Source organism: Patagioenas fasciata, chromosome 2 (assembly GCF_037038585.1).
Source record: "Patagioenas fasciata isolate bPatFas1 chromosome 2, bPatFas1.hap1, whole genome shotgun sequence".
Taxonomy (NCBI): Eukaryota; Metazoa; Chordata; class Aves; order Columbiformes; family Columbidae; genus Patagioenas; species Patagioenas fasciata.
In genome coordinates this window covers 9,936,011-9,957,721 of record NC_092521.1, presented here as the reverse complement: position 1 = coordinate 9,957,721, position 21,711 = coordinate 9,936,011, and the positions used below count along the sequence as shown (strand labels likewise).

Genomic DNA, 21,711 nt, shown 5'->3' with positions numbered 1-21,711 from the left:
TTAGTTCTGTTTTGGCCTCAGGAGCAAGAATAAGCAATTAACTTTATTCAGTGTATTTTGGAGTGAAGCAGAGACGAGCAGCAGGTGAAGTGAACTGTTCCAATGGGAGGAACCAGCTCCTCACTCCCCTTTCTCCAGGCTGCCAGACATACACCTCCCACATGGCAGTGATGGGACCAAAGAAGGCTAGATGTATAAACTCACTTTATAAAGATGGTAGTTTGCTGCTGTACAGCCTTTTCTTAAGAGTCTTCTTGTCCTTTTACAGGCTCCTCTGTTGTCCATTGCAACAACAGCAGACCAAGCAAACCAAGAGAGAGCTCCACAACTTCATCACACCAGAGCTCACAATCAGTCCCCTACAACCTGCCTCCACCTTCCCTTCAGTATTTCCAGCCCGTTACACACAATTATACCACCTTGTGCCATCCTCTGTAATTCCCCTTCCTCCTTACTGTTTACACGTCTCAGAGATGCGTGGGTTGCCCAGAGCAAGAATTTTGCTCTGGCTCATTAACATTTAAAACCTGCAGCAAGATGTTTACCAGGTTAGTTTTCTTTTAAGTCAACCTAATATGTGAGTTTTTCTATGCAGATGCATATTAAGAAAATTCAAAAAGACAGCTATTGACAGGAAAATGGAAGACATAAAAGGAACAGAGTTTCCAACATTCTTAAAATGCAGCATAGTTTTTCTGTATTTTTATCTCTCAAACAACTGGCTTGATTGCTATCTTTAAATTTTGTTTCTCTGGCATCAGATAAGAGGATATTGGTGCATTCTGTTCTATGTCTTATGTTGTCAATGGTCAAGTTACACTCAGTATGGAGAATCAAGTCTAAATTGTGATTTACACTGATCATTTTATAAAAAGATACAAGAAATTCCATCAGCTCTGTTCATCCTACTGGTCTGTGTGTTTCCTAATCTGGTGTAGTCAGAAACTCAAGTTGTTTTAATTACACAGTTTGCTAATAAGGGTGTTCGGGAACAAAAGAAAAGCCTCGCTGGAAAACAAACTCTACAACAGACACCCAAATTCTGTTTCAACATCTCCCATCAAAAACTAAGGTTAGTTTTAAAGCAGCCTGAAACCAAAGGCATTTTTCCATGTGAAGATATTAATAGCCCCATTTTCCATAAATCCTTGAATGTCTTACAGCACACAGGTGTTCAGCTGTTACATGAAAGAGCAATGAAGACACCTGCCCAGCAGAGATCTGTGCCAGCAGCTCCAGCTGGCAGATGCCCACAGCTCGTCAGATGTTGCTCACTGAGCCAGTAATAAAAGGAAGGAGAAAGTTTCCACACTGCTCGAGGAAACCAGACTGTGGGAAGCAAATAAACACAGGCAGCCAAGAAAGGAAAAAAAGCACGTGAAGGTCAGTCATGGTCCACGAGAAGGCTGAAAATGTCTGTGATCTGCACAGTGACAAGCCCAGTCAGAAACAAACAGTCAAAACCCTTCTAGACTAAATGTTGCTGGTCAGCAATTGGCTTGTAGGAGCTGCTGATCTGCTTGCCAGTAAGAGGAGAAAGAAGCCTCATTTTTGGACACCGCAGTTCAGAATTTCAGCTCTGATTCTAATTCCCAATATTTGCAGCAAGCTCTTGTGAAAAATAAGTTCCTTCTCTCTTAAAATATTGACAAGAGGGATTATTTTCCTATTTTAAATAGAAACCTTGCAAGGTGTGAGGAGGAATACAAATCAGTCACATCAAGGACTCAATTCACTTACCCGTATGTGGATGTCTGGTGCCACTGGAGGTGTCCAAGGGCTTTGAGACATCTGCAGGACTGGCTGATATGGCACAGGATCGGAGCCTTCCAGAGGGGGCAATTGAGGGCAACCACAGTGCTCTAGGGCATCTCCCATGGTCCATATGGCTGAACCTGATGCTAATGCATGAGATCACCTCTTCTATCTATAAATGTCTGTATCTGAGCAAATCACCTCAACTTTTATTTAGAGATCGTGAAGAGAAGCAGGTGCATGTAGATCATAGCTTTCACAGCTTCTCTACCCTATTTTAAGGTGAGAGAAATCTTCCCCAAAAGACCTGTTTCTCTTGATTGAGCTCAGGGAGCTCAGGTGTGGGGTGGCCTAACTAAAAGTGGAATATCTAAACTGGAAGCACGTAACATTGTTTGTGACTGATGGCTACAAAAGGTGAAGGTTTGTCTCTAGATTCCCCTTTTAGCTGAAGAAATGCTTGTCGTACAGCCAGCAAGTTTAGAGTGTCATACATGCCAAAGTAGATGCTTGCTTTTGCTGATATGGACCATGCCTTCGGCTTCACTCAGAAGAAAGTTGCCTAAGGCTTGGTTCAAGGCTGGGGCAAGAAAAAAATACCGAGAAGAGTAAAGATTTGCAACTAAGGAAAGTGCTGCTGGAGTGTCTGAGGTTCAGCATGATTAATTAAAGGGGTGAGTGTTCACACTTTGTAGGTCTAAGTGGTACATGAGCCCTTCTTTAGGTTGCGACTCCAAAGAAGGTTTATGGGAAAGAAAAAGGGACAGAACAAAAAAGAGGAAAACAGATCTCTGCCCTACCCTGAAAGAACTCAGGTTCAAAATGAAGCTCTGCTGCTTCTGCCTCTCTGCATTCTCACCCTACCAAAAGTTTGGGTCGAAGCTCAGAGTAAATCAACTTTCTTAATGAATCATTTAGTACTTCCAAAGTAGTAAAACATCCCACAGCATTAAGTTAGCAGTGATTAACATTCCAGAAAGATTTCTGTGTGTATGGATATCTCATGCAAAATTTATCACGGCCCCATAAGTGGCTGGGTCAGCACTTTTATGATGAACCTCTAGAGCCTCTAATCTCAGATGGGTATAAATCAGGAACAGTGTGGTAAGGAGGGTCATAATATATTCTTCCCCTGTGTCGGAGGGTTCTGATGTTACAAAAATATTAAGTGTGCAGTATTTCACAGTTATAAACTTAGAAAATTAGTCTTGAGTTTGCTTTTTAGTCTTCCTTGTCACCATTTTAGTGGAGAACTGAGCTGGTGTTCACTTTATTTCACTCACTGAGTCAAGGAATGCAGTTCCTTTCATTTGGGCTCTTAATCTGCAGTGCTCCTGCCTTCTCACTAAGGACATTTAATTGGAAAGGTTTAAACTGAGATTCAGTAATTCACTGAACATACTCATTCAGACTAGAGAAGAGTGTCTTAATACACTCCTACTTCAACCTGACTCCTGGACAGAACAGATGGGGGTTAAGACCCACATGTGAGGCTCACGTCATCATCTCCTGCTCTGATCTCCAGGGAAAACTTGCCATGCCTCACTTTCTCGACCCATTGCATGAGAAAATACTAACAACTATTGTGCCCTATGCTTGTTTTACACAATTTCTCAAGGTTTTCTATCAACCCCAGATGTCAAAGTGTTTTTATTTGGTTTGTTTGTTTTTCTTCCTTGCAAATATAAGAATAACTTTGTTTTCTAAGACAAATGCTTCTGAGATACTTAAAGACCAACTTTTCTCCACTTTTCACCTAGAGGTCTTCTTTTATCTAGGAAAAGTGATCCTGAAACTGCCAACCTTGATACAGTTCAGGGATTCAGGTAAGTGTCTCTACAAGTGGATCATTGGTCAGTGCAGTCTTCCTTCAATTCAATTGGGAGTGTGATGCAGATTTACCTACTCACCAATCCAAAAAGTAGTCTGGGACTAGGTGCCAAAAAATTTGCCCTGGCCTCCTAGTTATATACAAGCTGAACTGTGTTGTATGAGGATTTCCTGTGACCTCTTCCCTTATAAATCAATTTTATGAACTGTTTGCTTGCTAAAATCAGAGCAGCTGCAGTGCTAAAAGGTGGTCAGAGCTAGTGGGAGTCACGTAGCCATGGCTGTTACTGACCACCAGGTTAAAGACACTAGTGATGTTCCTTCCTTACAACACAGCGAGTCCATCACTGTGCTATCCTGGCTCTCCTCCTTCATAATTTCTCAAGAACAGTTGTGAAAAGAGAGGACAAGACTGTTATTTTACGAAGTTGTCACTTGGGTGGACAGGGTCTGGTTTGCAGTAAGTGCACCATGAGCAGTTTTCCCATCTGTTCCTGGCTGAGCATGTGTGGTGTGGGAGCATGGATGCCACCTTGGGGGGCTGACAGCTCCAGACTGAGATGACTCAATGGAAACAACTACAGCTGAGGTGTCTGTCTGGAGAAATGTGTGGAAACCCAGCAAAGGCAAGGGAGTTTACATAGCGGTTCTGCTCACCCACACTAGTATCTGCCAGGTCCATGGGGATGCTTCTGATCATAGAATCATAGAATAGTTTGGGTTGGAAGGGACCTTCAATGGTCATCTAGTCCAACCCCCAAGGGTACTTCAGATAACATCAGTTGTTTGTGTGTGGACAGTTTCAGACCTGGGTCTCTATTCAAAATGAGAGTGTAGACACCGAGAGCACACTGTAGACACCCAAATGTCTGAGCGAAGCTGAATCATACCCTGGGGCTCAGTTCAGTTGTTTAAATATAGGCTGCTAGTGCCATCTAGATGTTCCAAAGTGTCTGAGGATCTTTGAGCCATGTCCTTCTGGATGCGCAGTTGAAGATTGGGCTGCATACACCTCTGATGGCTCAGAGAGCTGAACAGTGCTACCAGCATCATTGGTCAGTGGAGTCAGCATCGAGGCCAGTTGCAAAGTTATCCAAGATTTTTCTTTTTGGTAAATTTGAGTTCCTTCATCATTTAATCTTAAGCACTGTAAATTTAGATATATGCATTTGCATATTAAGAAGGTACCTTAGTTTCATTTCATTTTTTTCCACAGGCAAAGTTGAAAGCAATAGTCTGTACACGACAGGTTGTTAAAAATGAACTGTTTCCTTTGGGTGTCAAAAACAACCCCTCATTAGAAATGAAAAGGTTTCCAACAAAACGTTAAACTAATCACATCTCTTTTTCCTCTTCATCTCATTTCTCTTTGTCTTGCCCTTTTTTTTCTGGTCATGAAATGGAACCAAAAAGAAGAAACAGGAGCTGAGATCACAGATGACACATAGAGCCCCAGATAAAATGAAGGAGAAAACTGTAGAAAGGAAATGCTTTTCTAAACTCTTCAGATCAGTCACAACAACAGAAGTTTCTTTGCAGAGCCCACTGCCCCAGCAGTGATTTCGGCTGCCTGCTTGTTTTGTGAAAACAATTTTTTAACAAAATTTCGTCTGCTTTCAGACTCAACTAAAACAACATTTTGACAAACTGATTTGCACCAGCCACCCAAATGTGATTTGTAGTGTCAAAGACAACTCCACCGTTTGCTATAGAAACCCTTTATGTTCCTATTACTATTTATGGACATTACAACAAACTAGACAGACAATGGTCATTAAATAAGTAGTTCACAAATAATGAGCTTCACATTCACGCTACTGCAAATGCCATTTATTTGTTTTCTGCCACTGGTCCACAAAGCTCTCCTGACATTGTAGTGCTACGAGCTGCATCAGGATGCTCTTCCCAGCCTAGTACGATGATTTCTCTCCCTCCTTTTGGTATCTGCAGGGAAAAACATATCTTTGGATACACCACAGATACAGCAGTAAGGTGTACTCACCTAAAAGTATATAACAAAAACTGCTAAAAAAAAATATTTTCAAACCATTGATGAAGGTCTCCATGCAGTGGCAAGTCCTGAAATAGTGAGAATCCTACAGTGCAGATATCCAAAGAAAACATGTTCATCCTTCCATACCCCTACATCTGGATATTGCCAATGCACATTGCTTTGCATATTGCAAAATGTCTTCTCTGTGGTCTGAAGGACACGGGTGTGACCAAGGTTAAGGATGTGGCAACATGTACTGAGGTTTCTCAGAGATCTCTGATAACCGAACCTAGAGTCTCAAGCCTTGGTCTCTGTTTTCAATCTCTCTACAATTGCATGTGTTGAGAGGCTTCATTATTCACTTAAAAGTGGAAAAAACATCAACATATGTTGAAATTTAAAAGGTTCAATATGCATGAGGACCCTGATGTAAAATGAGTGTGTGAGTACCAGCAAATGGCAAAACAAACTCTGAGGCTGCACTCACGTGAGCAAGTAGCACAAGCCCAGAAAGAAATACATAAAGGTGCAAAAGAAGCTGTTGGCTCTTTGTTAGTTCAGGAAAAAAAAAGTTAACACAACATTCCCTCACAAAGATTTCTCCTCAGAGATGTTATTTTTCCCTTTGATGATGAGGTAGTCTGGAAAAACATTGAGCTCTATTTAAAAGTAAGTATTTAGAATATGTGTTTAAGAAAGGTAAGTGGAGGAGAAGCTAACACCTCTTGGCTGATAGGCGGGCTACCACTAGGCTAAGGAATGGAGAACAAGGCCCATAGCTTCTACTTGGGGTCTAGCATGGACTTTGGTCCTGAAAGAAAACCAAAACTGGGACCACAATTATCAAAATTATTTCATTCAGATTTAGACAAGAAACCAAGCACTTGATTTGCAGAAGCTTTTTCTGCAGAATCACACAGAATCACAGAACTATTGAGGTTGGAAGGGACCTCTGGAGATCATCTAGTCCAACCCACCTGCTAATGCAGGTTCACCTAGATCAGGTTGAACAGGATTGTGTGTGTCCGTGCTGCTTTTGAATGTCAACAGAGAAGGAGACTCCACAACCTCTCTGTGCAGCTTGTTCCAGGGCTCTGGCACCCTCAAAGTAGAGAAATTTCTCCTCATATTCTGATGGAACCTCCAGAAACTGTGTACACATTTTTCACTGAGCTCCATAACCTTGGTCCCACAAACAGGAGGTTTGTTGTTGGGTTTACTGCATTTAGAATGAACTCCTAAATGTTTAGTTCTTCTGATATGTTTTGGAAAACTAGTCTTAACTAGGCATCCAGTTCTTTTGGGAATAAGTTAATCCACAGTTTATTAGTATTCACTGTGTGGGTCACAGTGCCATCCATAACATGTGGCTTGTCTGAAAAATGCAGAGTTTGTGACTCAGATCTAATGTTCCTTTTTATGACTACTCGGTATCATGTTACATGGTCAAAAAATCTCATTTAGGTGGTCCTGGCATTAATATATATATATATATATACACACACACACATACATATATACATATACATATACATATACATATACATATACATATACACATACATATGCATATGCATATACATATGCATATACAGTATCAAAAATAGCATGGTCAGCAGGACAAGGGAAGTGATCCTTCCCCTGTACTCTGCACTGGTGAGGCCACACCTGGAGTATTGTGTTCAGTTCTGGGCCCCTCAGTTCAGGAAAGAGATTGAAGTGCTGGAGCAGGTCCAGAGAAGAGCAACAAGACTGGGGAAGGGACTTGAACACAAGACCTATGGGGAGAGGCTGAGGGAGCTGGGCTTGTTTAGTCTGGAGAAGCGGAGGCTTAGAGGTGAGCTCAGCACTCTCTATAACTACCCGAACGGAAGTTCTAGCCAGGTGGGGACTGGTCTCTTCTCCCAGTCAGTCAGCAGTAGGACTTGGGCTTAAACTCTGCCAGGGGAAATTTAGGCTGGATATTAGAAATTAATTATTTGCAGAGAGAGTGGTCAGGATTGGAATGGCTGCCCAGGGAGGTGCTGGACTTGCTGGCCCTGGAGGTTTTTAAACTGAGACTGGACATGGCACTTAGTGCCATGGTCTAGTCAATGGACTGGAGCTGGGCCAAGGGTTGGACTTGATGATCTCTGAGGTCTTTTCCAACCCAGTTGATTCTGTGATTCTGTGATAGTACCACTGCAGAGAAGTTATTTTCATATTATAAATAAAACAAAAAACAAAGAAACAAAACCAAAAACAAGCAAACAAAGACTTTCTGAAAGGCAGTATTACACAGAGACAATGAATCTAAAGAAAAACAGTGTGTCTGGAACTCTGCATATTGAATAATGGGTTTGCTCTTTCTTCAAAATCTTTCTAACCTGCAACGGCTTTCATTCTCGGTGAGGGAGCTGAGTTTATATTATACTGAATTTAAAAGCTATAAAATCAGATGTTCCCTGATGTACTTCTGTATTTTATCCCAAATTGGGTTACAATGGCACTGAATATAGCTACACGTGACAAAACCTATTCTATATTATGCCATATTAATCTCTCTGTGAGAAAATAAATTTTATGCCTCCATTACAGTAGATTTTATTCATAGAAATAAACAACCAATAAAATAATCTCAGCCATGTACCAAACCTAAGAACTCCTTGAATTTATTAATGAAAAAAGGTATAAAATGATAATATAAATTATGCTTAAATTTAGTCAGATTTTTTTCTTTTTTTTTACTATAGAGAGTGAGCCCAACAGAATTTGCAAAAATCTGATACCACTGAACTCTTTTATCTTTCTGTTCTCAGCATACATGCACCGGCCTCAAGATACTCCTGCTAGACAGGAGAAGGAGAAGAGCACAGATTTGGCAGCACAATACACAAAGTCCACAGATTATTGTCTCCTCATTCCTGTTTTCTGCTTTCACATCTGTTCACAGGAACTACCAGTTTCTTCCAACGAGACTGAGGTACAGCTGGTAGAAAGTTCTCTGTCAACACCTCCTTTTGATGTCAAACTGGGTTCTCAACCAAGTAAAAGAGATCTGGGAAAAAACTGATTTTTCTTCTGAAAGCTCAAGTCTCCCAAAGGTCTCTATCCTCTCAAGTTCCAACACTTTGGGGCTGAATAATTTTCAGGTTGGGAGAAAAATGCTTCTTTAGGTTGGTAGAGGAAAACATCCTGCTGGTGTTCATATAACACAGAGAACTCTGAGCTGCTGCACTTGGGAGGTTTTGGTGACAGTATCACCTTATCTGGACAACAACTGCTTTCGTGAGCCTCCACATCCTGACTAAGGCTCGAAGAGGTAATTAACAAGTTATAATACTCAACAAATCACTGAAAGACTCAATGACAAAAACCAGGTTTCTTGATTCCAGTTCAGCAACATCTGTATGAGAGAGAGAATATGTAATTACTTATGTCTTAAAAACCTGCTGGATGATCCCCTAATAAACAGCAGTGATACCGATGTGTGGACATTTTAAGAAACCAGTCTAAATTGTCATTATAGTATAATCTCACGGTTGGAACATGAATATTTTAGTTAGGTTTTAAAAAATCAGTCTTATCTGTAGCAAGCCCATTTGTATGATATAGGAACATCATCTCTCCACCAGCCACAGTTGCACAGACTGAAAAGTTGCTTTTGATATTGTATTTTCTCAAAGTGCATAACCCTGATAATTCTAATAAGTATAACTTCTGCCAAGATCAGGAATTTGTTTTCCTGCAGGATATTTGTTTTTCTTTTATGCTGGTCTGTCTACTGTGAACTGATCTTATTTGTTGGAGCTACTTCAGATCAAAGGCCCAGTGCAGTGTTCCTCTCTTATTAGATTTGGGGCCTCTGGAACTCAAAAAATACAATTATGTTATTACTACTTTTCTTATCTTTCTAATGCTTTCTTAAGCCAAGCAAAGGAATATTTTGGAACAATGTTGATGTTTTGAGTGTCCTGCACCTAAGAAAAACCTAGTATCCAATGATGCAACATAAAGACTAAAATTACCTCTATCGAACTTCCTGTTTTCATAAGCTAGAATAAAATCAAAAAAAGTCCTGCTTAACTTAATTTCTCATGTTCTCTTCACCTTGCAGGTACCTGCTTTGCTTGTTGGTTGTGTTTCGCTTGTGAGTTATTGTTATATATTTTGCAAGGTTTGCACAGCACCTAGTAGATAGGGGCTTTATCCTTGAGCAAGGTTACTAGGCACTACTGCAACAAATCTAAGGAGCATTGCCAGACATCTAAATGTCATTTTCCTCTTTGCCATATGCTGCTCTTCCTGTCTCTGATTTGAAAATAGGAACACAGAGTAATGTAATACAATTGCCTGTATGAAATACCTTCCCTGTCTTACCAGGACTGAGGAATAATCCTATATTTCCGTATTTTTGTATGTGGGCTTTGGACCCGTACTGGCAATCGCAAACTACCTGCGTGGTACACCAGAACTTGCCCATATGACCAGCCTTTCCAAGCAGGATTTTCTCAGGTTTCTGTCTCAGGTGTATTGGAAAAGAACTTGACAGGTGGATGCCAGACACTAAAAACAGTGTGAAAAATTGTTCACATTGGAATTGGGTTGCTGCAGCAGCAAAGAGAAATTTTTGTGAGACAACAGCATTTGCACCCAATTCATCTGCACTGAAGTGGAGACTTAGCACAGTGATGTCTTCTGAGATCCAGGGAAGGTCACTGCAGGCAAACACAAAGTCTATTTCTGCTGACATAACCTCGCCCAGGGCTCTTAAATTGTCCAGAGAAACAGTAACATTTCATACTCCTGTTGGGCACACAGACTGACTCTATCCCCTGAGAGGAGGGGAAAGCAGTGAGTGATTTCATGGTGTGCCCTGTATGGACGGGGATTACAAAGCGTTAGAAGGAATTAAGCGTCCAGCCCTCTCCACTGTGTTTGAATGCACTCTCTTCCTTAATTTATCCTTTCAGGCATATCTCAGTGTTATAGAGGTTTCTGGGCATGAGAAGTGGAAGGCAAGGACTGATTTTGCATAATAGCACCAATTTCAGAAGCCAAAGATAAGAAAATACAGGTGAGGCTAAAAATATCCAGATGAACCTTCTCAAGATAATGAAATGTAGCAGACAAAGGCTTAATGTTTACAGCTAAATGCTCTTTCCTACACTTAAAGCAAAACTCCAGTTTCATTGAAAGCTATGGAGAAATTCAATTTATGTGGAATTCACTTCTACTTATTTTCTCCAATATTGCAACTTCATACAGAAGGAGAAACTAAATCTAAATGGTCCTTATTTGATGTAAAGAAATATTTTCAGCTTCTGAGATGCTGGAAAGACCTCACTATTGAATTTTGTACACACATCCTGAGAAAAGGTTCATTAGAAACTTCCATAGAAAAAATAAGGATGTTTTTCATTTCACTGGGGCCAAGCCTAAGAGAAAAAAATGTAGAATAGGGCTTTATAAAATACACATTCATATATATATCTATACATAAACATGCAATCACACTGCAATCTGGAGCTTAGAACATTATTTATCATGTTTAATAGCGTAGGACCAAGACAGAACCATGAATGGTGCCCCTGGTGTCAGGTAATGTGTCAATGCAAAGCAGCAAATGGTCTCTGTCCTGAAGAAAAACCTATGAATTATTTTCACATTTCCTTTCTTGAATCCAGAAAATAAAAAATGAAGTAAAAACACTGAGACTTGGTAGGGAAAAGAAAATCATGTTGTAGGGAATAAAAACACTTTTGCACAGAAAGATATTGCAGATCTTTTCCATCACTCACTAAATTAGCCTGATCCTCTAGCTGCTTTAGCAAGATGCTGTAATTTAGAAAGTTATTGAAAAATTGCACATGCACAAACCTTCATTTAAGTCCCCTGTGCTTATGTATTATGAAGAAACCTTTAATTACAAATGAATATATGTGATTATTTTTACAGATTTCACAACTCACTCAATGCATGACGAGAATGAGGCACACGAAGCAAACTTCTGAATTGTGTTTCCTTACGTCTGCACCCTGTGTCTGCACTGTGTATAGCCTTGCCGCACACTTCAAAACCCTGCTAGGAAAATAAGATTATTCGTTTCCTCACACCCCTGCGAACTTCACAGACACACACAAATTTCTTTTCATAAATCTGCTGTGACATCAGAGCAGTCCTGGATTTATCTTATTGAGGGAGGAACTGAGGCCCAGAGGACTGGATCAAAAGAACAATTTAATTTTTGACATCTCAGAATAAGGACACCACATTCCCTTTTTCTATTCTTGGAATTTTTATCAGCCCACAGCACAGCTCTCACTGACTTTGGGTGCAGCTGGAAGAGATGAGCAGCCCTGCATTTCAGATGTGCCGTCCCACCGCCTCTCACGCACACCCCAGCTCTTCTCCTCCTTGGGGCATCCAGGAGGAACATCAGCCTGTTCTCCTCTTCCAGCCTCCTGCCACTCCTGGAATGAAATTGTCTCCAGGAAAGTCCAGCCAAACCCTCCATCTACAGCAGAATCAGAGCTGTCAGCATCTGGGAAGTTAGCTGCCAAATTTCAATGAGTTTCTTGTGAGAAACCAGTATTTTCCAAACCTCACAGTTTCTCCGTATATGAATATGTCTGCAGGAACAGGAAATGGAATGTCCTAGGCATAAAGGCAGCATTTCTTACCAGTACTGAACTCAAATTCATAAAGATGCTATAAATTCTGTTGTAGTACCCTTTTTTTTTCTTCTTTTAACATGCAAAATAAACATTTCCTTAATTCATTTTCTTGAATGACTTGTTTTGTTGAAAATTTAAAGTAGTCTGGTGGCAGGTTTTCAGCTGGGGCCAATGGTCAAAATTTTACCAGTACTGTCTAATTAGTATTAATGACAGACATCAGTACCAGTACTGCCTATATCTGATTAAAAAAAGAGACCGTCATGCTTTCTGTCACCAGGGGATACAGAAGTGCAGAAATGTTTTGGGAAAAAGTCAGATTCCTGAATTCATTGAGCCTCTTGTTTCTCATACTACCCAACATTGAAGAGGCAGGAGAAGAGCTGGGATTTTCAAGGCACCAGGGACTTAAGGGGGATTTTTCATTGAGACTGAAAGGTCTGCGAGAGGTCTGTGTCCCCAGCTCCTGCTCCTGCCTCACTGAAGCCCGGCCCTTCGGACATGGACATCACTCCTGCTGATGCCATCACCCCAAAATACAACATGTGACTTTTTCTTCAGGTAGTCAAAACGCAGGTCATTAATTAACAGTTGCAGTATCGCTTCCAGCTGCCACTTCAGTCAAAGGGAGTTCCCTCCTTGGTTTTGCAAGGAAGCAGGGTTGGGGTCAGGAAGGGCATGTCATAGAATCACAGAATCATTTAGGTTGGAAGAGACACTCAAGATCATTGAGTCCAACCATAACCTAACTGTCACTAAACCCATGTCCTTAAGAGCCTCATCTAAACACCTTTTAAATACCTCAAGGAATGGTGAATCCACCACTTCCCTGGGCAGTCTGTTCCAATGCTTCACAACCCTTTCCATGGAGTAATTTTTCCTAATATCCAATCTGAACTTTCCCTGATGCACCTTGAGGCCATTTCCTCTTATCCTATCACTTGCTGCTTGGGGGAAGAGACCAACACCCTCCATGCTACAACCTCCTTTCAGGTAGCTGTAGAGAGCAATAAGGTCCTTCACCACCTTAAAACCAGTAGCAAAGGAGACAGCAAAAGAGCTGACAGCAATGCACACAAAAATATTATCTGGTTGTTGGTCTGAATTACTCTGCACAGAAGTTATCTGCTCTAAGAGTTTACATAAAACTTGCATTTGGTGGTTTGCAGGATGCTGTGCATTCATAATTTACTACTTAAAGGCAACATGAAGAGGACTGTGAACAAAAAAAGGTATGGCTTTGTCAATAGTTCTTCTCACTAGGTATCATGCTGTTCTACTCACCCTGAGCCAGGCAGAAGCTGGCCAACAGTAGCTAGCAGTAGCTAGCGTGGCAAACCTGAGACAGGTGCATTAACAAGGGCTGATGCACAGTCATCTTGGGCTGAGCAAACATCTCCCACCTCCCTGCAGTGGGCAAAGGCCTCTTCTGTGTGGTCCCACACTGCTCTCTTCATCAGCACACCAGAGGCATTCCGGAAAGGAAGGTTCTGTATCCCACCTACCCTGCGCGAGCCAAGACATGCTCTGGGGGAGCAAGTAGGGAGGGGCAGAGCTGGACAGTGAAAGTTGCTCTTCCAGGCCGAAGACAAGAGTATTGAACTGTGCTGTGCAGCCAAACTGCTTGGCTGGCAGTATTTTTTAACTGTATTTATTTTGTCAATGTGCCCAAAGACCTCTGGGTTTGCATTAAGGGCAACTCTGTATGAGTATTTAAACATCAACGTTCGATCGAACAGGACAGCTCAGTAAGAATGAACCCATGCCAAATTTGTGCAGTGCCCTTTGGTGCCCCACCTTCCAAGCGCATCCTTCTCACTTCTCCTGAATTAAGACATTCCTGTCTGCATCCCATTGCACTATAACTTGTCCCATGCTAATGTTTCAAAGGTTTGCCTCTCCATTTGTGTGTCCGTCTCTCACATGGGGAGGCAGGTGACATGGGGCACTCCAGCAAAGGATGGGAGAAATCTTCATGGAAACATTCTCTAAATATTGAAGAATAAATAATACAGTGGAAGAAGGCTCATTTTAAATATAGTGGTTTGATTTTATTTGATTTCACTGTACCTCCACTGTACTCTGGTTGATATGAGTAAGAACCTTCTGTTTACTCTTCTCATCTGTATTTATATTAAGATTTGGGGAGTTTCACAGGCAGTGAGGAGACCTGGGTAGCCAAGCAGAAAGGGAAAAGAGGCACCTGTGTCACATCCCAGACTTAGTCCTCAATTTTGTATACTAAGGTTTTTATCCCTATCACCTCAGAGTTGTTAGATGTAAGAGTCAGTCATGGGGAAGAGGTGGGAAGAAGAGTTTAATCTGTTGATTTATTAAAATATGTAAATGATTTATACTGTAAATTTTGAACAGGATGTGTGTAGGCAGCTGTTTGCATCTTCACAATGTCCTATTCGTGGCTGATTGGAGCAGGAAGGTGGGCACTGCGTGGGGGGAAGGTGGGTATTACTTTCACCCAAGTGATGTGCAAAAAGCAGCTTCCACTTCCAGAAAACTCAATATTCTTGTTCTGTTGGCTGCTTTCAGTACGTTTATATTGTCAGACAGCTTGGTATTGCAATTCATGCCCAGGTGATCACTCTCCTGGAACAGCAGTGTAGAAGTAGCCCTTAAGGTTGGCTCAACTTTGGTCTCTGAGGAGCTCTTTGGGCTTTGCTTCTCCAGAGCAGAACTTCAATATGTCCTGGCTGTGTGCTTCTTCTTCACTCAGAAAAAAAAACATATTCAGTACTGCTCTCTCAGCTGCAGTCAGCTGGGGATGCCAAAATGAGATATTGAATGCTGTGTATTATATTTGTTGACATAAGCAATCGATATGACAGTGTGTGTGAGTAAATATTCGGACATAAATACAGTAATTCCACCCTACAGATCTCTGTCAGGCTGTCTCAATAATATATCAGTGAACTGATTCACACTGGGAAAGTTTCCCTCCTGCCAGCAAAAAAATACACAGTTGAGGTGTTTCAGTTAATTTATGTGATTTACTTTTTTCAGCCAAAGGTCAGATTTTTGAGCTCTTGACCACAGCTTGAAACCCAACACCAGTGATGATGTATCACTTGGCACCTTTAACTTCAACTGGGGTTTGACCGACTTTGGGACATCCCAGCTGGGCGCTGGTAAGACTCTGCATGACCAGTTTTTAAGGTCTTAAGAGGAAATCTGAGATACAACCTTTGCTTTGGGAACACCAACACAAGCAAAAAGAAATTGATATGGTACCAGTGTAATCTTCCCTCAAATGTTTTCCCCTTGAGTTATCCAAAGAAATTTGAATTCAGGAATGTTGGTTTCAACTAAAAATCATTTTCAAAGCAGTATCTGAGATGCTCAATGATGAGCCAACAATTTTTTTTCAATTTGGTCCAAGAACTCCATAGTTCTTATTTTTGATATCTCCCATTCAAAATGTTTCTGAACAATTTCTAAAATAAAAAAAAAAAAAAAAAAGAAGAAAATAATTTTGAGCTCCTGTTACAGGCAAATAAACGACAACATTGAAACTTGCCATAGTGAACAAGTTTGCAAGTTTGGTTTGGTTTGATTTGATTTTTGTCTTTTCAGCTCAGGTGCTGATTTCATCTGGTATAAAATCTATGAGGATTATACAGTTTATTCAGTTCTCTTGCTCAGGTAAATGAAATTTATTAGTTGACTGAGGAATAATTAACAAGCCTAGAAAAATAAATAGCAATTGGCAGATAAGAATTTAACAATGTCAGTACATAGAAAACAATTTGTACTTTCGAACACTTTTGATTTCTCTTGTAATACTACTGCTGATACTCAGCTGTGATTAAGGATGCACTTACCCCCTCTCCCAACAAGTGTCACCTAGGAAAGACTCAGCTCCCAGTCTTCAACAAGAAGGTTTCAAACAAGGAAGGGGAAGCGGAGCAGATGTTACAACAGGACTATTTTATTCATGCACAGAGCACTTTTGTGCAACCAACTTTCAGAAAGCTGCTGTTTTCACCTACAGTTGGGAAAGGTTCCAAACAGATTTGATTCCTAGAATGACCTTCGATACAAAAAGCTCCATGTAACATGTGTTTTTTCTACTGCGTGAAAATTTCTCATTTCAGAAATATCCCCACTAGGTCTATCAGTGTCACAAAACTTAACAGAGAGTATTCAGGGTCATGCTGTAAATGCAGAATGTGTCCAAAATGGAAAAATGTCTATGTGACTTAAAATTGCAATTGAAGAGCCTGGTCCTCCAGCACAAACAGCTTCTTGCCGATGACATTAGCACCTTTCATTACATCTTATAATTTTTGATTGCAAGGAAAGTATATGGGGATTAAACTTGTTTTGAGATTAACCTGCCCTGTGCTGCTAATGTCATGGTTTCCAGAAAAGAGGAAGAGAGTGCAGCCTAATGACTCAAATATTGCCAGAGAATAGTCACACATTTTGTTATCTTCTGACTTCTGTAAGTCTTGTGATGTTTATGCACTTGGGACCTGGCTTCTTGAAGGCTTAGAGGTTCCTTCTGGGTCCTTATGCTGGTCCACCACTGTGCTGGGACTTCATTTTGAGTGTCAGGAACCTTCTTGGAGTCCTCAGGAGAGTCAGTGGGACTGTTGGAATAACAGTCTTGTTTATGGTATTTGAATATATTTGAATATTTGCATAATGTTTGAGTAAGGCTGAAAGGTGGGCAATGTTTGCCTGCGTTACCCTGTCACGTGCCTGGAAAAATGTTTGGTCTGGGAAGCAAAACTCAGAGCAATGAAACACCCTTTCCAGCTGCAGGCTTTTCTGATTATGATCCATAGCTGAAAGGGATCCCACAAGTTTTCTGGCTACATCACCCCCTCCTCCTTGGACCCATCAACCAAAGGTTTAAAGTCCCTCAGTATGGATGATGCAAATCCACGAATCATATGATAACACACAGAAGCACAGTCTCAGGCTGAGCAAACCCACCATCTGTCCTTTCTCAAGGTCAACAGGCTGCTGCTGTGGAGCGAACTGAGTATTCCACCTTTATTTTTTGACCCTTATGTTTGTGCATCAGCCTTGGAAATTGGACCAAATGCAACTTAAATGCTCCAAACTGAATGTGCTACACAGGATTTTCTTTTTTTTTTTTTCACGGAATAGTGGTTTATAAGTGGCCAAAGTGGAGATACTTTGATCCAAAACTTGCGTGATTCATTCATGAAAACATAGAAAGAGGGAAAAGAAGGAAGATTCTGTTTCCACAGGTGTTTTCCTGAGGACATCACAACTGAAAATGCTGCCTTGGTCTGTCACAACACACTTCCTGGGAGAAACAAAATATTATTTTAGATACATGGAGCTTTTAAGCCTTGGGGGAACCCTCACAGCCACACAGGTTATTCTGACCTCCTGTATCACACAGGTCATAGCTCCTCTCCACAGAGCTCACTTCGAGCAGACAACATCTATTTGACATTTTGTGTATCATTGTGGAAGACAAATACTTTTAAACTGACTTTAAAACAAATGGAGAACCTACCAGTATCATATCCACTAAGTTGTTTCAGTGCCAAAATAGCTTTTCTGTGTATTTTTAATAGCAGTTGCCTCAGTTTCTACCCACTGGCTCTTTTTTTGTTTGTTTGTTTATGGTTTTTGTTTTGTTTTATTTCTGCTACAGCAATTTATTCTCAGCAACATCTTCCCCATGTAGTTCTCTGCTAACTCCTCTTGAATGAACTTAAGAGCTTAAGACAACCTTGCCCTGTGTAAACTAAATATTTCCATCTTCTGAGATCAGTTTGTCAAAAAGACATTCTGAAAACCTCAAATATGTCTTGTTACTCTTCACCAAAACCTTTCTATTTTTTTGAACAAACTCTATTAAGATTGGACACAGTGCAGTGTCTACCAAATAAGTTTCCTCCTTGATATTCTCCTGCTCCAATAGTCAGGATCCTATTCTCCCTGTTATCTATTGATTGACTAAGAATCCCCTGCAAATAACTTTGAAAGTAATTCACTGGAGGAAGTCCTGTAAGTATTGTACTGCATTCTGCACATGTAATTACCTTCATCATATTACTGAGAAGGGAAAGAATCGTTTCATGAATTCAAGAGTATTTATCATACCGTATTCACCAAATTAATATTAAATGAGACAAGACCATGTCTAAAATTTCTTCTGCTCCTATTTTTCCTCTTTGCTTTAAGCTTTTTAACACAAAATAGAAATGAGTCTGGAAAGCACACTAGCTGATAGTCAAGGCTGTGTTAATTGGGCTCCCTGTCTCCTTGCAACAACCGACATAACACTATTTGCAGCCAGATGCGAAGAATTAATTGTATCTGTGGCTGAATGGGAATCAGCAAGGAGCTTCAAACGCAGACACGAGAGCTGAGATACAGAGGTTATCCCTTTCATACGTCATATGACAGCAGATTGGGAAATCTTCTGCATTTCCCACCAAGAAGCTAATTAAAATGAGGGGGAGAGGGAAAGACATTTCTCAAAATATGCGCTGCAATTATGTAAATAATGAGAGAAAACAAACCTCTGTGCTTGCCCTTGGGAAAATAACAAAAAGCTGCCTATCGATTGCCGGCTCTCCTGGCCCCAGATGATCTGTGCAAGAACTGCTGTTGGCCCAGTTCTCTTCACACTCTACATTCAGTTTGCTCAAGCTTAGTATCACTAATTGCAATGGTGTCACTTCAGCTAGAGACCAAAACCTCCATGACTGATTACCAAGTATTTCCTCAGGTGCCTGATCTGCAGGTAGGAAATGTTCATTAGCAAGCGAACAGCATTCACTGGAGTAGTGCAGGATGGAGCTTCACTCTGGTCCTTCACCATCCTCCCTACCATCCCATTCTTCGATCATCACAACTTACTCCTATTTGTGACAAGGAAACACCCACCACCTGGACTGCAGCCTGTGATAAAACAGCTCTTTGGTGAACTCAGCAATCCTGTTATAAAATTGTTGACCACGAAATCAGAAGAAAGTCAGCTGGCTGATTGCATAAAAGAATGGATAATGACAGTATTCGAGCTATTTTCTTGCAAATGAGGTTATTGGGAAGGACACATTGAAATTAACTTTCTTCACTTACTTACTCCATCTTTAGGAATTAATTACAACTCTAGAAAGCAGGAGCTAAAAGCCTATGAAAACTACAGGAGATCTTAACAGAGCAGCCACAAGCCCAAGGCATATACTATGATGGAAGTTCTCAAGCTGCATGATAGGGTGAAAAAACAAGGTGAAGAGTAGCTATACAAATGGCAAAGCTTGAAAGATAGCTAAACCATTGTTCCCCAAGCAACATCCAGGGGGATATGCTGGGAATGGGTTCCTCTGGGATAACAAGGGAGCTTCAGAACTGTCCCTGGCAGCAGGAGCTGAACTCAGAGCTGCAGAGGTAGCAACAGCAAGGGAAGCATCAGTATGGATCTCAAGCAAGAGCTGCATTGCTCAGAGCCCCAAAGGGGACTGTGAGGGGTGTGTGTACTGGCAGAGCATTGTCACCCCGGAACAGGTCTTGTTGCATTGTCCATTTGATGCCTCAGATCTGAGGGGCTGAGCAGAAAATGGAAACCTTTTGTCCCATGGCTCCCCAACATCTGTTACAGGCGAGATGCTAAGCATGGAGCTCACACAACTGCTTCCTCCAGCTGATGCCTATACCTTACATCCTTGCAACACATGGTTAGGACCTTCCTTCTGTCCCCAGATACTATGGAATAAGCAAAAGTGCTTTACCAATTTGCATGCCATCTGTCTCCAGCATGTAAGGGAAAAGACCTCAAGAGGAAGTGTACTTGTAACAGGGGGGGAGCACAGCATGTAACAAGATCTCAGGTTGAGAAGACGCCTTCTAGGTGGAGTATTTTCCCCACTACAATGTCACCTCCCAGTGACAGTTTAGCACTATCAACACTCCCCTGTCATCTTGTTAGACATGGGTCTCACAGAGGGACCACTGTAGTCCCATCCCCTGAAGAAGAAAATCCTTCAGAGGTCAGACCTTCTCTCTAGTGACCAACGACAGAACCTGAGTGAATGGCAGGAAGATGTGCCAGGGGAGGTTTAGGCTGGATATTAGGAAAAGGTTCTTCAGACAGAGGGTGGTAGACACTGGAACAGGCTCCCCAGGGAGGTGTCACAGTCCCAAACCTGACAGTGTTCAAGAAGAGACTGGACAACGTCCTCAGACACATGGTGTGAACTGTGGGGTTGTCCTGTGCAGCAACAGGAGTTGGACTCAATGATCCTTGTGGGTCCCTTCCAACTCAGGACATTCTATGATTCTATGACCTTAAAGTGCGTATAGAGGAAAAACTCAGACATTTTGTGCAGCATCTGCAAGGGACGAGGGAGATCAGTAGCAAAAAGATGCAGGGGCTCCAGCTATGATCATCAATGAGTGCAGCTATTATCAATACAGAGAAGCTCCAAGACTATTTGTGAATGCAGGAATGACTCAGCCAGTCCCATAGCAGAGACAGTACAGCTGATACATCCTTTACATAGAAGACAAAAGCTTAGGGAAGAAGCCTACAGACCCGATGACAAAACCAAAATCCGATGCAGACTCTGATTGGAAAAGCAGAAAGGATTCAGAGGAAATTTTGTTATTTGATGGAAGCTAAAACCCAATAATCCACCCTTTTCAGAACCATTTTCAGAGAGACTTAAAGGCTTTGAAAGAGGCGAATAGAGAGAATGCATATCCAGGACTGACAAGCTGAAAAGATTAGTAAACTGGACCTACACTTTGGGTGCTTGGAGAAAAGACTGCAAGTGATTATTTTATTCTGAAAAGCAGATCTTTTGTTGTGGACAGACATGTTCCCTGCATACCTGAGAAAGGTGTCTCAGACTGCCTGCACCGGCAGATTTTAAAGTAATGGTGATTAAAATCTCAAAGTTATGGAACTGCATCCTTCCATGGACAAAGGAGTATCAGGAAATGTTAGATAAGGATAAAAACGTCAGTAACATAGACACTTCTCAGTTTTATTGGCAGATGAGCCTGGAAAATAAGAGATACCAGCAAAAGCACTCACAAGGTCACTATCTGAAACGGCATCAACTTGAAATCTCGCATCAACTTCCATCTAATCCCTGCCCAAATATCTTTGACCCAATCTAGTCCCAGCTCAAGAGGGTGTTTAAACACAGGCTTAATTTTAAAGCATTAAAGTTCAGATGTCTAAAAGTGTCTCTTTAACTAAGAAATACATGTCTGACTGTGCTATTTGGATTCCATGGCCCGTATAAGAAGCCACTCAAGGTCAGCAGGACTTAAAGATGTCCTGATTTTCTTTGTGGGCTGGTTCTAAGCACACATTACATACATTTAAGAGTTTGCTAACCTAAAGCTTTCATGTCCTTGTAACTAGCTCCCCACCTCAAGACAGGAGACAATAATGTTCTCCTTCCTTCCACCATTTGTCTGTCTTGTTAACCAGAGTTTCTTTGCCTGTAAAGTCTTTGG

The 21,711-nt window shown here is 41.2% G+C and overlaps 1 protein-coding gene across 2 annotated transcripts in view; it reads right to left on the bottom strand.

Moving 5' to 3' along the window:
• The window catches only part of KCNQ3 (potassium voltage-gated channel subfamily Q member 3), a 211,255-nt gene that overhangs the window by 146,794 nt on the left and 42,750 nt on the right, over positions 1-21,711 (bottom strand). The gene's annotated exons all lie outside the window — the stretch shown is intronic.